The following is a 25,594-nucleotide window of genomic DNA, read 5'->3' as shown; positions in this document are numbered from 1 at the left end:
AAGCAAGTAGTAGAGGATAGGAAGGCAGCAGAACACAACAGACACTAGTATGTCAATATGTAAATCAATGGATGTGTAACTGATGTGATTCTGCAATCTGTATATGGGGTAAAAATGGGAGCTCATAACCCACTTGAATCAAAGTGTGAAATATGATATATCAAGAACTATGTAATGTTTTGAACAACCAACAATAAAAAATTAAAAAAAAAATAAAAGCAAAAGAAGTAAAACAACAACAACAACAACAACAAAAGCAAGGTATATGTAACATTTCGGGGCCAGAGGTACTGCTAAATGTAAATTATCCCAACTCAGTGCTGTGGTTGCATTTCCTTATAAAACACCATCCAGCCTGAGTGAATAATTTGCATCCTACTAATAATAGGAGTTCTATAAAATGGAGAAAAAAATGAGGATAAAATATATATGGCCAAATAAGTTTGTCACTATTGTTGTTTTAAGGGCTTACTTAACAAAAGCAAAGTTGATAGAAGAAGTAAAGGCTAGAAGAAAATGTCTTAGTACAAAGACATGAAGGGAAGACAAAGGGACTAAATACTGTCTTGTGATAGCCCTGCATGATTTGTCCATCTATTTTGAGAATGACAGATAATAATGAAAGCAATACCATCTTATAATTCTATTTTTCTGTAATCCTTTATTGTTATTAATTATCTATTATTATCGATTATCTACCCAATTTTCTCCATTGATTTTTTTCTGTCACAATATGTAAAGTAGATAGGGTTTCATTACATACTCTATTTTATTAAAGATTTTTTGAGAGGGACACTATTTTCATTTTTAATTTTTTAACTGATTCGTAAAAACATAAAAATTGTACCTATTTCTATGGCACTATGTGATATTTCCATACATGTATACGTTGTAATGTGCAATTTTTATAACTAAGACTATTGTTTCAGGCATCATGACCAGGTGCTTTAAAGGACCTTCCCATAGCAAGACACCACATATCACACAAGATACATGTCACGTGACATCACTGGTCTAACAGAAGTATCTTTTAATGTCCCCTTAAATTTATAAAGAACCTACCTGAGTGAGAGAGAGGGCTGTAGCCAGAGACAAATTTCAGATGGGAGAGGAAGGGGTTTTCCAGACAGCAAACACCAGAAGCACAGTTACTTTTAGAATACTGGGTTTTGAGCTAGTTGTGGGCTAAGGCAGCTTCCTGTACTATTTCAAGTCAAGGGAGATGTTGAGGTCATCCAGTTGCTAGGTAGAATCTTCTTGCCGCTAGCAGACACAGAACTGAAGCGAATCTAAACCAAAGCTAGTCAGTGTGGCTTGAAGACTGACGACATCAGCAGCAGGCTAGAAACCCACACTCTTAGGCCCCAACCCAGATCTACTGAATTGTAATCTGTACTTTGGTAATTCCTCAGGTGATTCTTAGGAACATTGTAGTTTGGAAAGATTTGTTGTACAGAGAAATATAACCTTATATGGGTCCATCAAAAACTATTAGAATAAAAAAATGAGCTCACAGTACAGAGTACCAAGGACTTGGGAGTTGTGAATGAAAATCAATAGGGAGAAAAAAACAAACAAGAAGAGTTTGGATAGACCTCCTAAGACCACACATTGTATGTGTGAAACATAGATTCCAGGCCAGATATGTATGAGCAGGCGGAAGAACATGGCAGGGAGTAAGCAAGCACAGAGGATTTAAAAATGAAACTCCAAAAAGTGAGAAATATATGGTAGTTCTCTTTTTAATCTCTTTATGAACCTCCATACAGCTTTCCATAGTGGCTGCATCAATCTATATTCCCACTCACAGTATATAAGCATTCCCTTCCTCAACATCCTTGCTAACATTTATTTCCTGGTTTTTGGTAACAGCCACAGTATTAGGACTGAGGGTATATCTTACACTGGTTTTGATTTGCATTTCCCCAAGTGGTTAATGATGTTGAACAACTTTTCACCCATTGACCATTTTTGTGTCCTCTTTGGAGAAATGTCTATTTAGGTCCTTTGCTCTTCTAAAAAATTGGGTTATTTGGTTGAGGGTTTGTAGCCTGAATTTTTGGTGTGATATCCAAAATATCCTTTTTCAAGGTCAATGTCAAGGAGCTTTTTCTCCAAGTTCTGTTCTAGGAAGTTTATGATCCAGCAATCCCTCTTCTGGGCATATTCCCAATAAAAATTAAATCACAACCTCCAAAGATATATGCACTTTCATGTTCTTTGAGTATTATTCATAATAGTCAAGATTTGGGAACAACCCAAGTGTCTGACAGTGGATGAACGGATAAAGAAATTGTGGTGTCCATATGTGTAATGGATTATTATAAAAAAAAAGAGATCCTGACACTTGCCACAACATATATAAAACTGGAGTGCATTATCCTAAGTGAAATAAGCCAGACACACAAAAAAATACTGTATGATCCCACTTATTTCTATACTCTGAAAACACTAGTCAAATATACCAAGACTGTGAATAAAACAGTGGTTGTTATGACTCAGTGGATGGGGAGAAATAAGAAAAAAGCCAGCCTCAGCAAAATGGAGGCTCTAAGCAACTCAGTGAGAGACCCCGTCTCTAAATGAAATACAAAAACAGGCTGTGAAAGTAGCTCAGTGGTTGAGTGACCCTGAGTTCAATCCCTGGTACCAAAAAAAAAAAAAAAAATGACAGATTATATCTCATGTACTTGCAATGCTGAAAAGAGATATTAGAAGCAATATTTAAAGAAGCAATGACAAATTATTTAGCACCAATCAAATGTAATAAATCCACAAGTCTTCAAAAACTTGCATAGATACAAATTGGAATTAAGTCTCAGAATACCAAAAACAAACATTATCTTAAACAAACCCAGAGATAAAGGAGAGATCAATTAGGAAAGAAAAATAAATGATAGCAGATTTCCTAAGATAAAAATATGAAAAAATTAATATCAGTCAACTTGGAATTGTGAAGCCAGAAAAACTATTCAAAAGAAAAGACTTAAATGCTTCAGAAAAAAATTAAGTATAGAGACTTTCAGTGAACAAAAATAAAATCTGATTGTTATTGTGTTCCTTCACATTTAATAGGTCCCTTCATCTCTAATCATGGTCTTTGTTCTTTAAAACAAGTTTTTGCACATTGTAGACAAATGAGAGCATCATTTTTTAAAAATCATATTTACTATTGATCTTATTTCTCATCGTGGGAAACTTATTCCTAAGATCCAGCTTGGTCTATAGTCTATAATTCTTATAAGCATTTGCTTACAACTATGATCTTGACAGTTCTTTAAATTCTGATAGATCAGCCTGTGTCCAATTTGTGTTTAATCTGCATTACTTGTGTTGTATCCCACCAATGACCATAAATTTGTCACATTTAAAGTATTATCTAATTAGCAAGGCTTTGAATCCAGACTAATTATTCAGGAGTCCAAAATCTCCAGTGATCTCATTATCAAATGTATCGCACTTGGAGTTTAGGGTTGCCAGGAATGGTTCTGGTGTATGCCACTCCATATCTCTTTCTACTCTGATATCCACTGTTCTCATTAACTTGGGTTTTGTGTCTAATGAGTTTTGCTCATTTCATAGCCAAGGCTACTTCCTTTTGTATGGGGCAAGTACCTTGCATTCCCTATGGCTGATTCTGTCTCAGGAGAGCTCAGAAGAATGAGATGTTGAACCCTTAGAGCAGAGATCTTCTTCATAGTGAAACCTAATCTTTCCTAGCAAGTACTGTCACACTGCAGGTAGGATGGAGGCGCTGGTTTGTGTCTCATGCTACATTTGAAACCACTGCTTTCTTTGACATCTAGTGTCAGCTGCCAAAAAAGCCCTGGTCCATTTCACCAGATTCCTCAACTCATGGTGATTTTCTAGTAGAGGTTTCATTGTCTCTTACTCAAATTCAATCTCCTCAAAGAAAACCAAGTTCTCTAATAGGATTTATATAGGTTTAAGTACCATGTGAGGGACAAATTCAAGTTCTCTCCCACTCTGCTCATGCTCCATGAAAATTAAGTTAAGGGATTGGAATCTGTTTCCAAGTCCTACAATATTCCATAGCAGTTAAACCCAAGGATGTAGGTTTTGGCAAACCAGTGGAAGTTGGTTTGCCATAAAACACAGAGAATTTTACTAGGATATCAACAGCTTTCTGACTTTGACTTGAATTCTCTCCTAAATATTGGGACTTTGTGATTTCCAAATCCATTTCAAAGATAGGGAGAAACCCTAATATTGAAACTTTTCACCAACCTATGTCTATGTAAGCAATAAATCATTTTGTCTCATTTCAGTGGGCAACTTGACAGACTATGTGGTTTAAATGCATTTAGTTCTATTTAACACTATATCAGAGTTAATTGTCTCCTATGTTTTTATTATTATTATTATTATTATTATTATTATTATTATTATTATTCTGCTAGAAAAGAACCCTTGCCATCTACTCTGCCATTTTAGTTGGTCACATGACTTCCCAAAATAAGAATACATTTCTCAGAATCAGTTTTTGCTAGGTATGGTCATTCAACTAAGGTCTGGCCCATGTAAGCCAAAGTGTTGTGGGCATTCAATAAACTCTTCCCTAAGAAATATTGTGCATGCCCTTCGTGTTCATCATGTCTTCCACTTTCACACAGATGACATGATCATGTCACCCAGCCAAACACAAGGCAGAAGAATCTATGTCCTCAATACCATATCGTGCCATATAAATCTTGGAGAACCAACCCAGACTTTTCTGTGAAAAAGAAATACACTCCTTACCTGTTTCAGCCACCGTTATTTGAGGGTTCCTCCTCCCCACATATTAACCAAATCCTAGCATCCTGTAAGCTTTGTGGAAATGTCCTACTTGTGACTTGAAGTTCGAATTTCCTGATCTTACCAGCTCCACATCTCACTTCTCTTTCCTTTTTCTCAATTGCTAGTGCTTTTGATCCTGAATCTTTCTCCACTTCTGCCATTGTTTCTTCCCTTCAATTTGAAATATGAGCCAGTCTTCCTAGGTCTCTGATTTCAGTGCACCTCCCATATACAGGTTTTGTACTTTTTTCCCCTCCTCAGCTCAGTGATTCTATGAATATTCTTCCAGTTACCACCTGACCCCACTCAGTTCTGGGTCTCCTGTGCTCATAACACATTCCTTTGGGTTCATCTGGAGACACCATTCTTATTCAAGACACAGGTTTGTGTTCTCCACCTTCTCTCTCTGCATCAGGGAGAGACTGTCCCTGCAGAAAAAGGCTTTCAAAAGTTTTTCTTTTTTTTTTTTTTCCTACTTCACCTTTCTACCTAGGACAGATGAAGGAACACAGGAAGAAACTCATTTCTATGCAAAGAGAATATATTGAAAGTACACAAATGAGTAATATGAAAGTAGCAAATTTTTTATCTGCCAAAAACATCTTTCCTCTGACTCATACTCCAGCTAAATACTTTGGAATGGTGGGAGGCTATTTCTGCTATGAAGTTGAATTGACCTTCTCTGGACACCTTCTCTGAGATACTTCTCAATTCTCCCATATAAATGTCTCTATTATTTTCAATAGCATCACTGGACAATAAAAAGGTATGCCCTTACCTCAGTCCCAGAACAGAATGTCCATTATCATTAATGATGATCATAACCTGAAAAAAGAGTCAATTGACCTCTTAGCATATGCCCTCAAGGTACATAATCAGGTTTCCCTAGGGATTTGGTATGCATTTGATAGGACAGGATTAATTCAGCATAAAAATATTCTCTGGCCTATTTGAACTTTTAAGTAGAATACAAAATGACCTACTTTGACAATATATTTAACTTTTCTCACAGTAACTATTTTTTCTAACTCTTTGTTCATTACCTTGCCAAAGTGTTTATGTGAAAAGATTCTTAAACTCTTACATCTACACCTATACTGGAATGTGAATACTTTTTTTTTTAACACCACCATATTGTCAAGAAACAACCACAGCAGGAAATTAGTATTAGCAAGAAATTAAAGTGATTCTGAAATAAAGGCTTGAAGAAGCAAATTCTTAAAAATCCATTTGGCATAGATTTCTGATATTATGGTAGGCCAGGACACTTAAAGAGGAAAGAGGCTATCCAGAGAGAAGAAAAATTATAAAATGGAAAAAATAAATGCTTCAAAAAGAATTAGGTTAAATTTTCATTAACAAATCTAGCCATTCTATTAAATAATCAGAAAAAAAATTGAAATATTTACTAATTGTATTTACTTCTTAAGTCTCCAAATTAAAAAAATATTTTAAACAACCTATGAAAAGAAAAACATTTGAGTATGTTAACTTTAACTGGCATTGCTATGGTTTAATTTTGGTGAGTCTTCATCACATGCTTAAACAACTCTCCTACCTTGTATATGTTCTGATGATAGGAAAATCCAAAACTGGTCATTGTTTAATGTACTATATCTGCATTTTGTGTTTCTAACAAAATGGTGAGCATTTTGAAGGAGAAACACCTACATTTCTTTTGTACCACTTGCTGCATGTAGATCACTGTTAGATCCTTGACAAATTATGAACTTGATAAATTATATTTATGATAATGTAGTATAATGGTAGTTTTAAAATACAAGGATCCAGATCCTTGAACTATATCATGAGTCAGTCTACCATAAACATAGTGTTATCTATACAACATTAAAATACTCAGACATATTAAGGGTAAAATTATTGCAAATAATTATCTGGCACTAGTGACAAAAAAAAAATGGTAAAAGGCTGGATTTTAAATAAACAAGGTTTTTACTTGAAAATATAAAGCTGTGTTTATTTACAACTCTTGTTGTCATTACTCATTTCTTCAAAAACTTCTTTATGAACAAAGAACCAAGAAAAATTACAACACTAGCCAATAACAACCAAAGGATGCATAAAACTTTGAAAAGATAATTTAGACAATGACAATGTATATTAATTTCAGATATTTCTAGTGGCAGAGTGGGAAGCTATACCTTAAATAAAGAAACCTGTTCTGATATAAGCAAACTGGGTTTTACTCAGTTATTTCTGCAGGAGAGAATGTAAGGAATCAATTCTGAATTAGCATCTCATTACAGGAAATGAATGCACAATTCTGATTATTTTTGGATTTAACCATAAATCCTTAGAATGGTATAGAAATAGGAGAGTGAGTCTTTGAATTGCTTCACTTAAGATAAGCACTTATGCAACTAGGTGAGGTTCTGAGCAAAGAAGGAAGTGTTATGAAAGTCAAAAGAATATTCTGCATTCCTAATTGCAAAACTGATAATGAGGGGTGGTTTTAACAGTTCTCAGTCACCCCCGGTTGTGGCTGTCTTTGGCCAGGACAAAGGCTTGGCCTCAAAAGCAGTCTCATTTCTGTTTTACAGCTCTGTCGTGATCCCTGAGATAATCAATCTCAACAAACATTGAAAACAGTTTAGAACCAAGGCTGGGTTTGATCACTTGCTTCTTTTATTAAAGGATAAGGTTTTTTTTTTTTTTTTTGACAATCTGATGTGATAATGGCTGCACAGAAGCATTTCAGACAGCAGGTGCACAGGTGAAGCCTGGACAGGTCTAGTAGGAAGTCTAAAGTTACTAGATTTGTTGTTGTCACATGGGTGAGATAAACTCATTCTTTTTCACTGTCATGACTAAAAGCTCTGATTAGAACAATCGCAGAAAAAGAAAAATTTATTTGGGGGCCACCAATTTCAGAGGTCTCAGTTCATAGACAGCCAGTTCCATTCCTTGGGGTTCAGGGTAAGGCAGAACATCATGACAGAAGAACATGGCAGAGGGAAGTGGCTTACATGATGATAAGAAAGCAGAGAGGGAGAAAGACTACACCCGCCAGATTTAAAATATATACCCCAAAGGAACACCTCCATTGTCCTACCTCCTCTAGCCGCAACCCTACCTGCCTATAGTTACCACTCAGTTAATCCTGTCAGGGAATTAATTCATTAATTGGGTTAAGACTTTCATAACCCAATCACTTCTCTAAAACTCCTTACATTGTCTCACACATGACATTTTGGGGAATACCTCACATCCAAACTATAATAGGATCTATGAAAGCATTATTTAAAATTTCAAGAAAGATTAACAATAAATTTTTCATCACTATTCCAATGGTGTGACCCTCATTGTATAGAAATTGTTGCCTAGAAGATATACATAAAAATTATATCAGTATTTCCACTGGGTAATTCTCCAGAATAGCCTTTAGTGTCTTCATTTTATAAATTTATATGCACATGCCTCAATGAGACATTGTTCAAAGAGAAGTCAAGGATCTTGGATTCCTCTCCGACAATTACATCGCAGACACAATTAAGTTACAGTGAGAGAAACAAGTGTAGGTTGAGGTTTATGTAAAATAGCATTCACTGCATTGGGGTGTGGCTGCCATATTCCTTAACAATGTGTGTCAGTTGTCTTTTCCTTGAAGAAAGAAAATTCCCTGGGTGTAAGTGAATAATTCCTATTATGTGGAATTGAAAATTGATAAGGAAAATAGTAAACTAGAAAGAATAACCCCGAATAGTTCCTAGCCCTGTTGTATCACCAACCATGGGGATAGAATCCTAATTACATTTGGTAGAAATATGTTGTTGTTTGGGGTCCTGATTTTTATATTATCAAAGGTTAACGTTCATGGGGATATTTCAGGTACTCAAAGCTTTCAATGGCAGGTAGTGACTCTCTGAAGTGATTAGGGAAATGCAAACTAGATTTATTTTTACACTGAGGATCAAATGGTTGGTGGAAAATGCAATAGTAAGTAAGGTGTAGGGCTGTATTTATGATCTGAGATTCAAACAATAAAGTTTGCTAATGCCCTAGTATCCCATTTAGACAAAACAAAGAGATCTATGGCAATCAGTGCAAGAAATAGAGTTCATGTGTAAACAATAATGCTCTGCAGAGCTGTGTAATGACACTTGCAGTAAAAAAGGGTACTCAGACAACAGAAAGATTGTGTAGGATAGCCAAGGTAGGAAACTTTAAAATTATGTTGCTTTATTGGCTTTGTCTTGTCCAAGAAATAAAAGCACAACAAACAGAAACTATTTATATCCCATTAAATATAGCAATTATATGAAGCCCATGTGAAAGTAGTCAGAATGATCCTAAAGGTTTGGATCTCATGAATGTTCCATCTTTGTACTTTTGCCAGGGTTATTTTGTGAGCAAGCAAAGCACACACTAGATATCCTTTATCATTTTTTCCAAAATGCCCCACCAGCTTTGAGATAATGACTACATATAGGGTCTTAGAAAATTTCCTCTTAACATCCTCTGACATTACAAGAACAGAGATTATATTTAAGTAATTGATATCCAGATGTTTTTTGATATTTATATTAATAATATTAGGATAAAATGTGGACATTATATAGTAGCCTTTTATAATTTCTGCAAAAGCTTGTTTCTCAGGCGTATCAAAGGAGAAAACACTTTTTAAAGGTAACCTTGGTATAATGATCAGTCAGTGAGTTTTCTTTAGTATCTAGGTTACCTGTCTTTGAGTTTCCACTTTTATAGATGCTAATTTGTTTGACACCTTTAGGATGTCCCGAAGTCCTTGACCTGTTGACAGTTTTCTATAAAGGTCCTGTCTGAAATTAGAAAATCTAGCTGTTTCCAAAGTATCTTAATTTAATGAACAATTCCAAATACATTTCTATTGTCTGTGTGTTTATTAACTCTCTTGACCTTGGAGAATCATGATGCCTTAGGGAGCAATGAGTTCTGCCATTTGGTCCATTCAGTCTCTGATAAGAGATCATATTCTAAGTGTGAATTAAGGGTCATGCTGATAATTCCCATTTTTGCCTTTAGATAATATTAATCAACAAACATAGGTAAATAGGGACTTTCTAAGGGAATTTCTAAGCATGCCACAAGTCATGAACAATTTTCAATTATAACAAAGACAGAATACAGGGAAAGACAGGTCATCATTTAAAAACTTTATAAGTGATGACCTATCTAAGACAAAGCTTATATACTGAGAGACTCCAATCTAATGATACCTTATATTTGTCAGTCCTTAGGACTGGTTTTGATCACAAATTTGTTAGACTAATAAACATTGTCCATTCTTATGTTCTTTATCCAGGTAGAGAAAAATATTATTCATGATAGACAATTAAAAACAATGATGAGGAATATAATTTTACCCATGATTTTTGGTAAGATACATTAATTTTCTATTACTATATACCAAACCATCACAATACATGTTGATTTTAAGTGACAATATATTTGTTTCCTTAAAATTTCTATGCATTAGGGATCTGGGTATGGCTTAGAGAAATGCCTCTGATTGGCAAGGTTGTAATGAAGCTATGTTCATACATTATTTCTGTTATACTCTACTAACTAGAAACAAATGACTAGACCAGTCCATACTCAATAGGAAGGAATTATACAGAGAGTGAACACTAGGAGACGGGAAAAATTTGCAGTCAATTGTGGAATTTCCTACTATAATTTCCTCTGACCACAGTGATTTCCATCCCTTCCATATGAAAAATACACTCACTTTCTTCCGAAGTCCCCATAGGTGGTATCCCAGTATGGTATCAGTTTAAAGTTCAGAATACATCATCTAAATCAGGTCTAGGGCAGATAAAGCTCCTCCCAACCTTTAAGACTAAACAGATAAATTATGGCCCCTTCCTCATATCCAATATACAATGAAGAAAGAACAAAGGATAGTTGTTATAAATATTCTAATTCAAAAAGGGGTGGGGGTGGGGAATGAGAGTGGCTTTTTGTTCCATACAAACAATTCTTGGAGTCAATCAGCAGAATGTTGGAATTCCCATGGATCTCATTTTCACTCTCTAGGTTCTTGTTTCCTCTTTCTGAGTCATCTTTTATTTATTTATTGTTTAATCAAAGCTAACATGTGTTTTCAGATGAATATTTTTCTTGGTCTACTTCCTACTAGTAATATTTGGGGACCCGATCTCTTAATTTGTGCTACGTCCATTTCAATCCAAGTTGGGTGTGTTTCTATTGATATAATTCATTACAAATTTTTATGAGTATCCTATAAATCTCATTGGCGTTTATTCCCTTAGTAAAAAGTCACACACATAAATATGTTCAAGCCTTCCTGCCACTCCGTGTAATTGAGAGGATCTGTGAGGCACACACTTAATCTCTCTGTAGGGTCTTTTGTGTGAGTGAATAGTGTTCTAAGATCTCTCTTTCTCTTAATTTGAGCTTCTAACAAGAGATGATTCACACTACCTTGGTTTCATTTCCAGGTCATGTTTTCCTGGCAGCAACCTGGATTTAATTTTTTCTCAAGATATATTTCTTAATTTTAATATCATCTGCCATCTGGAATAGGTTGAAAATTTACCAAAAAAACCCAAGTCCTGAATCCCTTTGTTTAATGTTCCTTTCCTCAATTTATCTCTTTCCCTTCCCAGATTACTAGAAGTAGCAAGCAGCAGCCTGGCAGTACCTCCAAGTACTTGGCTTGGCAGTCTCCTTAGCTAGATCATCCAGTTCATAAAGCACGTTTTCAGCTTTCCATGCTACTACAGCAAGAGTGTTGCCAAGACAGCTATGATTATACAACGAGGAGACAACTCTCCCACCTCTGGTCTCCAATACTTCCTCCTGAAGCCTCACTGTAGTACCTTCAAAGTCCCTGTTTCTACCAACAGAGTTCAAGGCACCATTACACTTTCACAAATTGGGGCTCCTCAAAGCCCCGGTTCTAGTTCTAAAACCTACCCTTTCATTTCAGAGTTTCATAAGACAGCAACTCCACTCTCAGGTACTTCATTGTTTTGCATCATTTACCTATTAATATATAACATATCACCCTCCAAAATCAGCAGCAAAAAAACAGCGAAATGTTATCTTACAGTTTTCATGAGCCAGAAATTCAGGCGCCTCTGATGTAACCTCCCTAAGAAAAATTGCTGTAGAATCATCTTCTGAAGCTCCAGTCATTCCAAGGCTCAAGTGGAGGAGGATATATTTCCAAGTTCATTGGAGTGGCTGCTGGCAGCCCTCAGGCTCTGCCCGGTTTGCTCACAGGAGACCTCATTTCCTTGGCTCCTGGGCTTCTTCTGAGGGGAACTCACAAAAGCCACCTGGCTTCACTTAGAATTGAGAAGGAGAATCCTACATCTCTCAAGAAATAGAGATGTTTTACAACAGCAAAAGAAGTAGAAGGCAAGAAATAATTAAAATCAGAGCTGAAATTAATGAAATCGAAACAAAAGAAACAATTGAAAAAATTGACAAAACTAAAAGTTGGTTCTTTGAAAAAATAAACAAAATCGACAGACCCTTAGCCATGCTAGCGAAGAGAAGAAGAGAGAGAACTCAAATTACTAGCATACGGGATGAAAAAGGCAATATCACAACAGACACTTCAGAAATACAGAAGATAATCAAAAACTATTTTGAATCCTTATACTCCAATAAATTAGAAGATAGTGAAGGCATAGATAAATTTCTTAAGTCATATGATCTGCCCAGATTGAGTCAGGAGGATATAGAAAACCTAAACAGACCAATATCAATTGAGGAAATAGAAGAAACCATCAAAAGACTACCAACTAAGAAAAGCCCAGGTCCGGATGGGTATACAGCAGAATTTTACAAAACCTTTAAAGAAGAACTAATGCCAATACTTTTCAAGCTACTTCAGGAAATAGAAAAGGAGGGAGAACTTCCAAATTCATTCTATGAGGCCAACATCACCCTGATACCTAAACCAGACAAAGACACTTCAAAGAAAGAAAACTACAGACCAATATCTCTAATGAACCTAGATGCAAAAATCCTCAATAAAATTCTGGCAAATCGGATACAAAAACATATCAAAAAAATTGTACACCATGATCAAGTAGGATTCATCCCTGGGATGCAAGGCTGGTTCAATATACGGAAATCAATAAATGTTATTCACCACATCAATAGACTTAAAAACAAGAACCATATGATCATCTCGATAGATGCGGAAAAAGCATTCGACAAAGTACAGCATCCCTTTATGTTCAAAACTCTAGAAAAACTAGGGATAACAGGAACATACCTCAATATTGTAAAAGCAATCTATGCTAAGCCTCAGGCTAGCATCATTCTGAATGGAGAAAAACTGAAGGCATTCCCTCTAAAATCTGGAACAAGACAGGGATGCCCTCTCTCTCCACTTCTGTTCAACATAGTTCTCGAAACACTGGCCAGAGCAATTAGACAGACGAAAGAAATTAAAGGCATAAAAATAGGAAAAGAAGAACTTAAATTATCACTATTTGCAGATGATATGATTCTATACCTAGCAGACCCAAAAGGCTCTACAAAGAAACTATTAGAGCTAATAAATGAATTCAGCAAAGTGGCAGGATATAAAATCAACACGCATAAATCAAAGGCATTCCTGTATATCAGCGACAAATCCTCTGAAATGGAAATGAGGACAACCACTCCATTCACAATATCTTCAAAAAAAATAAAATACTTGGGAATCAACCTAACAAAAGAGGTGAAAGACTTATACAATGAAAACTACAGAACCCTAAAGAGAGAAATAGAAGAAGATCTTAGAAGATGGAAAAATATACCCTGTTCATGGATAGGCAGAACTAACATCATCAAAATGGCGATATTACCAAAAGTTCTCTATAGGTTTAATGCAATGCCAATCAAAATCCCAACAGCATTTCTTGTAGAAATAGAGAAAGCAATCATGAAATTCATATTTCAATAAAAGACCCAGAATAGCAAAAACAATGCTAAGCAGGAAGTGTGAATCAGGCGGTATAGCGATACCAGACTTCAAACTATACTACAGAGCAATAGTAACAAAAACAGCATGGTACTGGTACCAAAACAGGCGGGTGGACCAATGGTACAGAATAGAGGACACAGAAACCAATCCACAAAACTACAACTATCTTATATTTGATAAAGGGGCTAAAAGCATGCAATGGAGGAAGGATAGCATCTTCAACAAATGGTGCTGGGAAAACTGGAAATCCATATGCAACAAAATGAAACTGAATCCCTTTCTCTCGCCATGCACAAAAGTTAATTCAAAATGGATCAAGGAGCTTGATATCAAATCAGAGACACGCCTTCTGATAGAAGAAAAAGTTGGCTACGATTTACATTCAGTGGGGTCGGGCTCCAAATTCCTCAATAGGACACCCATAGCACAAAAGTTAATAACTAGAATCATCAAATGGGACTTACTCAAACTAAAAAGTTTTTTTCTCAGCAAAAGAAACAATAAGAGAGGTAAATAGGGAGCCTACATCCTGGGAACAAATCTTTACTCCTCACACTTCAGATAGAGCCCTAATATCCAGAGTATACAAAGAACTCAAAAAATTAGACAATAAGAAAACAAACAACCCAATCAACAAATGGGCCAAGGACCTGAACAGACACTTCTCAGAGGAGGACATACAGTCAATCAACAAGTACATGAAAAAATGCTCAACATCTCTAGCTGTCAGAGAAATGCAAATCAAAACCACCCTAAGATACCATCTCACTCCAGTAAGATTGGCAGCCATTAGGAAGTCAAACAACAACAAGTGCTGGTGAGGATGTGAGGAAAAGGGTACACTTGTACATTGCTGGTGGGACTGCAAATTGGTGCAGCCAATTTGGAAAGCAGTATGGAGATTTCTTGGAAAGCTGGGAATGGAGCCACCATTTGACCCAGCTATTCCCCTTCTCGGTCTATTCCCTAAAGACCTAAAAAGAGCATGCTACAGGGACACTGCTACATCGATGTTCATAGCAGCACAATTCACAATAGCAAGACTGTGGAACCAACCTAGATGCCCTTCAATAAACGAATGGATAAAAAAATGTGGCATTTATACACAATGGAGTATTACTCTGCATTAAAAAAACGACAAAATCATAGAATTTGCAGGGAAATGGATGGCATTAGAGCAGATTATGCTAAGTGAAGCTAGCCAATCCCTAAAAAACAAATGCCAAATGTCTTCTTTGATATAAGGAGAGTAACTAAGAACAGAGTAGGGACGAAGAGCAGGAGAAGAAGATTAACATTAAACAGGGATGAGAGGTGGGAGGGAAAGGAGAGAGAAGGGAAATTGCATGGAAATGGAAGGAGACCCTCAGGGTTATACAAAAGTACATACAAGAGGAAGTGAGGGGAAAGGGAAAAATAATACAAAGGGGAGAAATGAATGACAGTAGAGGGGGTAGAGAGAGAAGAGGGGAGGGGAGGGGAGGGGAGGGGGGATAGTAGAGGATAGGAAAGGCAGCAGAACACAACAGACACTAGTATGGCAATATGTAAATCAATGGATGTGTAACTGATGTAATTCTGCAATCTGTATATGGGGTACAAATGGGAGTTCATAACCCACTTGAATCAAAGTGTGAAATATGATATATCAAGAAATTTGTAATGTTTTGAACAACCAACAATAAAAAATTTAAAAAAAAAGAACAACAACAACAACAACAAAAAAAAAAGAAATAGAGATGTTTTAAAACATAATCCTGGAAGGGGTATTGTTTCACCTTTGCCATATTCTGAAAATTAGAATCGGAGTATCATATCTAGCTGCCATGTTCACTGGAATAGGATTCCACAAGGACTGGGAGATGGGGATCATTGGGAACAATTGAGGGTCTCCCTACCACAAAGACAAATCTGCCTAGAATAAAGAAACCTGCAATAGGCGAAGTCTAATTTTTCCAGAACAAAATAAACTCAAAGCTCTGGAACATTAACAAAATCAGAGTAAGACTGAACATGTGACTCATCTCTCTATTGTGATTCAGGAACCTTGAGATCAACAGATGCAAATGTCCTTGAAAGATAAGTACCCTAAGTAGAGCAAGGTGAGGGGTCTCAGCTGAATTGTATTGAGTCTTCAAATTGTAAAAAGCTCCCTGCATAAATAAAGAAATCTGTTATGATATAAATAAAGTAAATTTTATTGATTTCCTGCAGCAAGGTAAAACCACCACAAAGACAATTCTGATGTGGAAACTCAGTAGGGGAAGCAGATGCAGTTTTTTGTTGTTAAGGGTTAGACTTAGAGGTCATTAGGAGGGGGTATTAGAAGTGGGATGAAGTCCTTGAATTGATTGATGTGGGGCAAGGTTTTGAGAAAATATGTGTTGTGCAAGTTATAAAACATTCTGCAATTGCAGTCAGATAAGTATGGGGGTGGTTGTTCCAGTTTTTAATAGCAACCACTTAATTTAAGACACGTTAATAATATCATTGCTGAATTTAATATATTGCTTTAGTCCAAATATCTTGTATTTATACTGTGAAATAAAAATGGAAATGTGACTAGGGAGCTCATTGCCTAGTGTTTAAATTCAAATATTAAAATGACCCGTAGTATGCTTCAAAAATATTTTTAGACCATGAAGCAAGAACCTATGTTTAAATCCAGCTCTACAACTCCTGAAATACATAACGTTGATCAAATTGCTTTCACCTATGTATGCCTCAGTTGTATGTTTAAAATTAGAGATAAAAATATCACCTGTACTGTATACAGTAGTTTTGAGGATTAAATGAGTTGCCGTGTGCAGATCTCTTAGAATACTGCCTGGGACATAGTTAAGAAGTAAATAAATGGTAATGGTTGTGATTATTATGATGATGATAATGTCTAATTGCTCATGTAAAAAGAAGTACTTTCTAAGTTTTTTATTTTTTTTACCTACCCTCACATATGATAAAATCAAACTAACAACAAAACATAGTTGTCCCTCAGTATGCCTTAGGGACTGGTTCCAGGACCCCCATGGATATTAAAATCCTATGATTCTCAAGTCACTACACCAAATGGTAAAGTTTGTGCCTATATTCTATGCACACCCTCCCACATAGTTTATTTCTTGATTACTTATAATATGTAATACAGCTGTCATGCTGTATTTTTTTTAGTTAATAATTACAAGGAAAAATGAATGTATGTATTCAATACAGATACTTTTTCCCCCAAAATGTTTTCAATCAGCAATCGGTTGAATCCACACATGCAGAACCTGCAGATATAGAGGGCCGACTGCATATCCTGACAGAAAAGAGCATCCAAGTACTTGTTACCTATAGAAGTTGTATGAGTAGCTTCAGTTTTGCATTGGCAGTTCCAGTATGGGGTGAATTCATCTTTGGGTTGCTAGCCCTAACTATACTTGAATGTAGTTTTCCAGCCTTCAGGGTTGAAATTTATAACAAAGCAGACCAAATAGCTATGCCTGCCTCTTTAAAACTTCATCTTTCTCTTAGGCACTCAGGGGTTTTCGTGTATTCTAGCAAGTCTTTACTTATTAACAGATGCCTTCTATTAATTTGTGGAGAAAATTAGATATTATGATAGCTAATGCCCAAACCTTATAAGCTATATCTCCAGAAACTTGATAGAAAAATCTCACTTCTTTGCCTGTCCTCTTCAATTTTTCATCCAGAAATGCTGTTTCTAGTGTGATATCACAGTCAGTAAATTTTTCACTTCAGGTCTTGGCAAGAAGCCAGGTGGTTTTAAAGTCACTTGCTCAGGCAAAAGAAGAATGTTACATTTGGAGTGGAAGTATCCTGGAGGGCATTGCTGCAATTAGATAGATGAATGACCCTGGGTTTTAATTAGAATACTAGGTACACACTCCATATCGTTATTCTAAGAAACTGCACTCATAGAATGAGGTAGTGTAATACTACTGAGTCAATATCCTGCAGATCTGTAAGCACTGTTTCTAGGCAGGAGCCACCTTAATTCTATTTATTTACACCTTTACTATTCTTAATAGACAAAATCACTCTAGATTAACCCTATAGGACAGTTGTATAATTAAATTAATTTTAAAAGTCAGTCAGAGGAAGGAAAAGAATGAACATTATAAAGATGGATATTAATGTCTTTTCTTTTATCTCCTGTGCCCAGTAATAATGTCATTACCTTGTTCTTCTTAACATAGAACCTATGTTCTTAAAAAAAAAGAAAGAAAGAAAAAGAAACTAATAGCTATCTTGCAAACTTCCTTCATAGTACATGTTTATAAAATTAAAACAAACATTATTTTTTCTCTCCATTTCAAGATTGCAAAGCAAACCTGGAAACAAGTTCATAAATATAAAGACTTGTGGGCAAAATGCAATAACAAATCACATGAAAATAATTTTTTTCATAATAAAACTACTCCTGTGTTTGCATTCATTCACTAACCCATTCCATCATTCACTGAACAAGTGGTTTGGGGGGCATTTTTTGTTTGTTTTTTACCAGGGCTTGAACCCAGGGTTATGTAACTACAGAGCCATATTCCCAACCCTTTTAATATTTTATTTTGAGGCAGGGTCTCTCTAAATTGCTTAGGCCCTTGCTAAATTGCTGAGGCTGGCCTTGAATTTGCAATTCTCTCAACTCAGCCTCCAGAATTTCTGGGATTACAGGTGCGCACCAGGTTTGAACAAGTAGTTTTTTGGATAATGCGTCTTTACTGAATATATAGAAGGCACTATGAAAGATTGTAGAAATATAAAGGGAGATAGAACATGATCTACATATTCAACAGATGATTTTGAGAGAAAGAGAATTAAATATTAAAAAGATGAACAATACCACGAAGCAAATTTCATGTCCATCTACTGGGCTTCTTAGACAAGCAATGAAGAAGTGTTCCTTTCTGTGCCTGTCCCTATGGATAAGGTTTGTTCAATACACAGCTACTTTGACTTTCTGAGAGACCTCGAGATTCAACAGAGGTGCATCCGTTGGACATCTGGAGCAGAATTACAGGGTTTCCTTCTGGGGTGTTTATCACACTAATCATTCAAGCCAGGTCTTTCAAAACTCCTCTTGAAAAAGTTCTGAATTTTCTGCCAATTTAGGCCTCAGACAACGTTACAACACTCATTCCATTTTCCGTAACCTGAACTACCTCTACTTTCTTGCCCTAATATTCTGACTTTGGTATTTACTGGAGACACTGCTTTCCTTGCAATCATCAGAAACCAGAACTGCCAATTTTTTTATAATACTAGTGAGTGCTTGTTAAAAACTCTTCCTAGAAACATTAGCATCTTAGTATGTTCAGCCTATCACAAAATACTGCTGACTTAATGATTTATAAACAATAGAAATTTATTTTTCATAGTGAGGAAGTCTAAGATGGAAGCACGGGAAGATCTGGTGTTTGGTAAGAGCTTGTTGCTCATGTCTTCTCAGTGTAACCTCATAGAGGAAAAGGTAAGAGTCATTTGGACTTCCTTTATGAGAGGATTATGGGGAATAGTAAAATTTTTTTCCTACTAATATTTCTCACAACAACACACTTCCTATCACCAAAATGTGAATTTTCCCCACATGGATCAATTGTCCAACATCAGCTGGGTGCTTTACTGTTCATTTTAATCCTGCCACTAACTAGACTTACAACAGGTTCCACCATTAAGGTCTCAGTTCCACAAAGCTGCTTCCCACATTCGGTGCTAATTTCAAATCCCAGATTGCTTCTGACCATTGGACTATTTAGCAGAGGTTCTCACACCACTCCAGTTCAGTTAGAACAGCTTTAACAACTCACAAAAGCATTTTACTTACATTTACTGGTTTATTATAAAGGGCATTACAAAGAATACAAACAGGTGAAAAGTTTGCCATGGGCAAGTTATGTGGGAAAGGTAAATTTTCGTGCCTCTCTGGTGCCCACCATCTGCTAGCAACCCTGTGCATTCAGCAACACAGAAACTCTCCGAAACCCTGCACTTTGGGCTTTTTATTTTTGTTTTTTGTTTTACTTTGTTTTGTAGATTTCCTTATATAGGCATGATTAATTAAATTACTGGCCTTTGCTAACCAACTAAGCCTTTAGCCCCTCTCCAGTCCCCTAATACCAATGGATAAAGCTGAAAACTCCAAACTTCTAATCATATGAATGGTTCCCATTCCCACCTTGAGCTTACAATAGGTCCAGGGCAACAGAAAGAAGGGGGAGGTATATTAATCAGGTGTTTGGGAAGTTTTCTAGATTGCAGGCACCACCTCTTTTCTTTGCTTATCTGACCTTCCTGGTTGCTGCCATGGTGATTGTAAACTATCTTGGCCCTGGGGGGTATGTCATTCAGCGCGCAAATAGTAGTAAAGTTTGAGGTCTATTAGAGGTCAACTGGCAGTCATCTTGCACCCAGATGCTTTTAACCATAAAAAACTTCTAAGGTTCCTGTTCTTAAACAGAAGCACAGTTGGAGCAAGGTATGCAAAGCAGGCTGTGTAGATTTTGTATGGGGTCACAGCCAATCTTCACAATAATCTATAAAATAGACACTATTATTTTTAATCATAGCTACATCAAGTAAGACAGAAAGAGGTTAAACAATTTGCACCAAATCATAAAGCTACAAAGTGGCAGAACTAGAATGCAAATCAAAATTGCCTCTAAAATCTTAGTCTTTAAAAATAAAATTACTTTGAGATAATTTCAGACTTAAAGAGAAGTTAAAAAATGTTATAGTGGATTCTCAGATACCTTTCACTCAGAATATCCAAATGTTAACATTTTTTACCATTGCTTTATCTTTTCCTCTCACTACTACTTCTCCCTATATTCTGAATGGTTTAAAGTAATTTTCAGGGATCATGCCCCTTTCTTCCTACCTGGATCCCTGTTTATTTTCTTGACATAAAGAACATTCTCTTTCATACACAATACTATTCTTTATCCTAGAGGGAAAGCCTGGATTATGTGTTGTGTTCAGTGTCATGTCTGTTTGCTTTCCTTAATGTGGAATTTTTTTTTATTTCACGATACTGGTATTTTAAAGATTTTAGAGGAGCCTTTGTTTAGTTCTGTAGAATATATATCAATTTCAGTTGGTTGCATTCAAAACCTTACTCCTAACTACCATCTCTGCTCTTCTCTCACTCTATCATTACATACAGTACTATGTTTCTCCAAAGACTGAGAGTGACATTAAATCTTTCTTCTTCAAAAGGGCTCCAAAAGTGAGTTAGCCTCAGTTCCCACAAAACCTGGATGGTCTCTGCCACAAATCCTTCATCTCAGCAAAATTCAAATGGAAAACACTCATTCTTTTCACCACTCAAGCAAACGGTCAGTAGTGACATCATCTACCTAAGCAAGCCAGAAATTCAGTGCCATCTAGAGGCCTTTGTCTACTCTCACATAGAGTTTGTCACTGAATCTAACCCATCACTTATAATAGTTTCTAGAATGTCTAATTTTTATTTGTTTCCAGCTCAATATCTCTTATCCTCTCCTTTAGTAAGTCTGCCATGTCTCACAGCTTCCAATTCTGTTGCTCTGCCATCCCCATCCCTTTTATTTCTTTTTTTAATCCAATACTATTATGTGGGTTGTATGGTTTGATTGCTTAAAATGAGTCAGTTACTTAAAATATACCTACTAGGGTAAAGTCAAAACTTCTCAGAGTGTCATATAAATCCTCTGTGATCTATTCCCTGATGGCTTCTCCATTGCCATCTCCTACTGCCTCAATTTTTACCAGGCTCCCAAAACATACTTTTTGTCCATATCTTAATTATCCCAGATCATCATAATTACAGATATCCTATCACTCCAAAACATTTATGCAATGTACCAAGCAGTTTTATAACCCTGAGTCCTCACTCATGTTGTTTATTTTCTTGAACAAGGAATATACCTCTCCCTCTCTGCCTGATGATTGGTATCCATCCTTTTAAAAAAAAAATACTCAGGATCTTTTTGCTATAAAGCATTCACTAAAATATCTTGTGTGATGGTTTATTTCCAACTTTATTCCTTATAATTTTTAAAATATTTTTACCTTGATTTTCAGATATTTGTTCTTGGCACTTACATATTCACCTTTGTACATATTGCCTCTGTTTCCCCACCCCCATCCCTATTAGACTGCTCTTCAACAGCAGGAACTATTTCTTAGTGATTTCATATCCCCGTTCTTTGAAAAGTAGCACATAGCAAATGAGGCATAGTCACGAATGTTTGCTGAATTAATGCAAATAATCTCAGATCTTTTCCCAATTGAATGGACTCAGCTTTGAATGAAAGGAAGGACTTAAAGGTATGCTAGTCCAGGTCCAAAATTTCTCTCCAGTGGTTCAGGGAAAAGAACTTACCCAAGGTACTACTACTTTCATGGGACCAATCAAGGATGTAATTTCACCCACTCTCTAACAGGGGAGGAAATAGTGTTACCAGAGCCTGAAAAGAGAGAGAGTTAAGGAGGAGGGATCGTGATACAGAGGAACTCAGACATTGCCAGACATCCCATGTAAAAGGCAAGAGAGCTTGAAAGGACCACCTGGCTTCTTCCTATTCTCTCTGTTCCCTTCTTCTGCTTGAACCTCCCACTGGCTGACCCATGGCAAAGCCAGCTATCACTGGGATGCAGGGGACGCTGCTTCTCTGCAGCCAGCCTTGGGGGCACAGAGCAGGGTATAGAAGGGCTATAATGGATCAAAGTGGGATGGTGAAGTATGACCAGCAGGACAGCCAAGAAAAATCCACCCAGAAACAAGGGTTATGTTTCTTATGGTCTGTATTTTTCAGACACCCATCTAAGTGCTCTATACCATTTATTTTAATCTTCCTTACAATGCTATATTAAAGGTATATCACTCTTTCCACCACCACACAAAGAAATGTAGTGAAATTAAAATAAATTATCTCAGATAATTTGCAGTCAGGACTCACATTGGCTTCTAGTCAAAAGGCAAGTTATATTTTATGTATGGGCCACACTCACTGCTTTCTCGAAAGTCCTCCCCTCTCAGTAGAAAGCTGTTATGCAAAGAAAATTTCCCACGTTCGATTTCAAGTAATGCTTCTCACTAGTTAATTTTTTTTTTTATTGTTAGAATTGCAAACCATTCAGCCTCAGTTCCTGGGGTCTACAAATATTTTTAACAGACTATTCATTTCAGTAAAGTCCTCCCCCAAATAATATAAAAATTCAGAAAGAATGTTTATAAAAGAATTTTATATGTTTGTACCTAAGACTGTTTGACATCATTATTGGATATTCTTAATAATTTAAAAGGGAGCCAACTATGCTACAGTCCAGAGAAGGGACATGAATATGGCTAAAAGACAGAAATTAAGACCCAGGAGACAAGCGTGAAGGAATTGGTGTTCTGTATCCTATAAAAGAAAAATAACTGAGTTGAAACAAAGTTGAAACTAAGAGTGTGAAACAGCTGAAGAGAGGATGGTAAATTCAACTCTGCCTGTCTCTGGAAAGCCCAGAGCTGGGCACTCTGGAAGATATGATTTGGACCAGCCAAGGTCCCTGCTCAGGGTGAAGGGACATCTTTGTAGACAACTACCCAAAATGCAAAGTTCAACATTTTAAGCTTTAGGGGAGTTTTGTTGTTGTTTTGTCTAATTACAGAGTCTCACTAAATTGCATAGGCTGGCCTGGAACTCTTGATGCTCCTGCCTCAGCCTCCAGAGCAGTTTGAATTACATCTGTGTGCCTCCAGGCCCGTTTTAAGTTTTACTAACAGTTGCTTTGCATGAAGGAGATGTTGATTTCACCATGATGTTAGCCTATCATTATCTCTTACCTGGATGACTATAATAACTTTTTCATTTATTGTGCTTTCGGGCTTACACCAGATAGCTTACACAGCAGCAAAAGTGATCATTTAGGATCTAAGTCAGATCATGGTCCCTCCTCTGTTCCTGTTCTCCAATGGTCCCCAGCACACTTTCTAACATGGCCTACAAGACCTTCCATGGTGTGGTCCCTGGCTGTCTTTCTGTGTTAGCGCCTTTACTTTCCCTCCCTCACTGCTCCTCTCAGAGCCTTTCCTCCTTTCCACCAGGTATAGGCAGCCTCAGAGCAGTTGCAGTTGTCGTTCCCCTGACTGGAAAGATTGCTCTTCCACACTGTTGAGTGGGGCGCGCGCTCACTTCATTCCACTCTCCCTCTGGGATATGGACTTCTCAGAATTCTTCCTGAACTCCTTAATTAGACCAGCAGCCTCAGTCTCTTTCCATACCATTACTGTATCTTTCTTTTCTCTAGCCTTAATCCTAGCTCTTAATATATTCTATAGACTTGTGCATATTAATTATCTATCTACCCCCTTTATACAAGCACATATACCCCACCTGTAAGCTTCTGAGAGTAGGGATTTTGTCTTATTCACAGCTGTACCTCAAAATATATCTGCAATAATTAGAGCTTAAAAATATGCATTGTGCAGTGGCACACACCTGTAATCCCATCAGCTTGGGAGGCTGAGGCAGAATGATTGAGAGTTTACAGGCAGCCATAGCAAAAGCAAAGTGCTAAGCAACTCAGTGAGAGAACCTGTCTCTAAAATACAAAATAGGGCTGGGGATGTGGCTCAGTGGTTAAGCACCCCTAGGTTCAATTCCTGGTACCAAGAAAAAAAAACTTTTTTTTTTCTTGAATAAATAAATTCCTGATGTCAATTATTGGGGAATACGGCATTTATTTGCTTAGAACTGTTTTTAAAAGGGAAAAAATAATTGAACCAGGCCTTGAAACATCTGTCAGACTTTCAAAAGGAAGAAACAAGAGAAAAGTCAGAAAAGGTATCTCAATATGGAATGGTGTTGGTGGAAGGAAAGTAGAATTTATGAGAAGTGAGATTGAGGAGAACAGACAATGTTTAAAGGACAGAGATGGAGATAAAACTAGAAGAGCAAAGTGTAATGGGATCACAGGTATTTCTAAATGGCACATGGTCTATTTAGCAAGAAAATGATGGAACAGTACTTTATTTTTTAGGAAATTTAATTTTACCAGTAACATTCAGGGGAAAAAAATGGAGGAAAGAAGAACATGATAGACAGCCATGATTTAAAACAAGAGAGGGAATTGCCCAAAAAGGAAGTTGTAGTCACATTAAATGAGATTAAGGAGTAGAGGAGGATAAAAAACTTCAAGTATGAGAAAGATAATGCTTCTCTCAGGCCTAGCACTCAAGAATCCAGGGGGATAATCCAATGAAAATAAACAGTGAATTCTTTTCTGAAGTGGTAGCCGAAGGCTATAGATTGGATTGAGATTTTTGAAGGAAAAAAAAATGTCTAGAACAAATAAGAGAAAGGAGTCTTCAGGTCAAGAACTGAAAAATCTAAGAAGCTGATATTGTGGAGCACAGTGAAGAGAAGAAGTCTGTGAAGGAGAATGATAACAAAGTCTGAGAAGAGGAAAGCAGTATATTCACTTTCTTGGAAGCCACGAGAGACTTTGAGCATGAGATATTCAATAGAGTCAAATCAGGCAGCAGAGTCAGTGGGGTGAGGCAGCGAGAAGCCCCAGGGTCTGGCAAGCAGGTTTTCACTGAGAAACACTCAGGACATTGTTTGTAGAAAGGGGTGAGGTCATGGTGAGAAGATCACCATTTGAAAAAGGTGTGGACTGCAACGTTATGCCAAAGGAATTGAAACAGATGCAAGAAGAGTTCTTTTTCTATAATAGAAAATAGTATCTGACACATCGGAGATGGATGTTCCATAAATATTTGTTTAATAAATAAGAGGAACATATTTGTCATTTAATAGGGGAACACTAGAGATAGAGAAGGACGGTTTAAATAAAAAGAAAATTCTAGTAGGGCTT

At 36.6% G+C, this 25,594-nt stretch overlaps 1 pseudogene; it reads right to left on the bottom strand.

Moving 5' to 3' along the window:
* Positions 1-4,961, bottom strand: part of LOC124077753 (large ribosomal subunit protein uL30m-like) — a 33,343-nt pseudogene extending 28,382 nt beyond the window's left edge.
* Between the last annotated feature and the right edge of the window lie 20,633 nt (positions 4,962-25,594).

The sequence above is a fragment of the Marmota monax genome, unplaced genomic scaffold, assembly GCF_021218885.2.
Source record: "Marmota monax isolate L192 unplaced genomic scaffold, Marmota_monax_Labrador192_F-V1.1 WCK01_AAM20220418_F8-fsc00015, whole genome shotgun sequence".
Taxonomy (NCBI): Eukaryota; Metazoa; Chordata; class Mammalia; order Rodentia; family Sciuridae; genus Marmota; species Marmota monax.
Note: the sequence above shows the minus strand (reverse complement) of the source record. Positions and strands in the feature narration are given on the sequence as shown.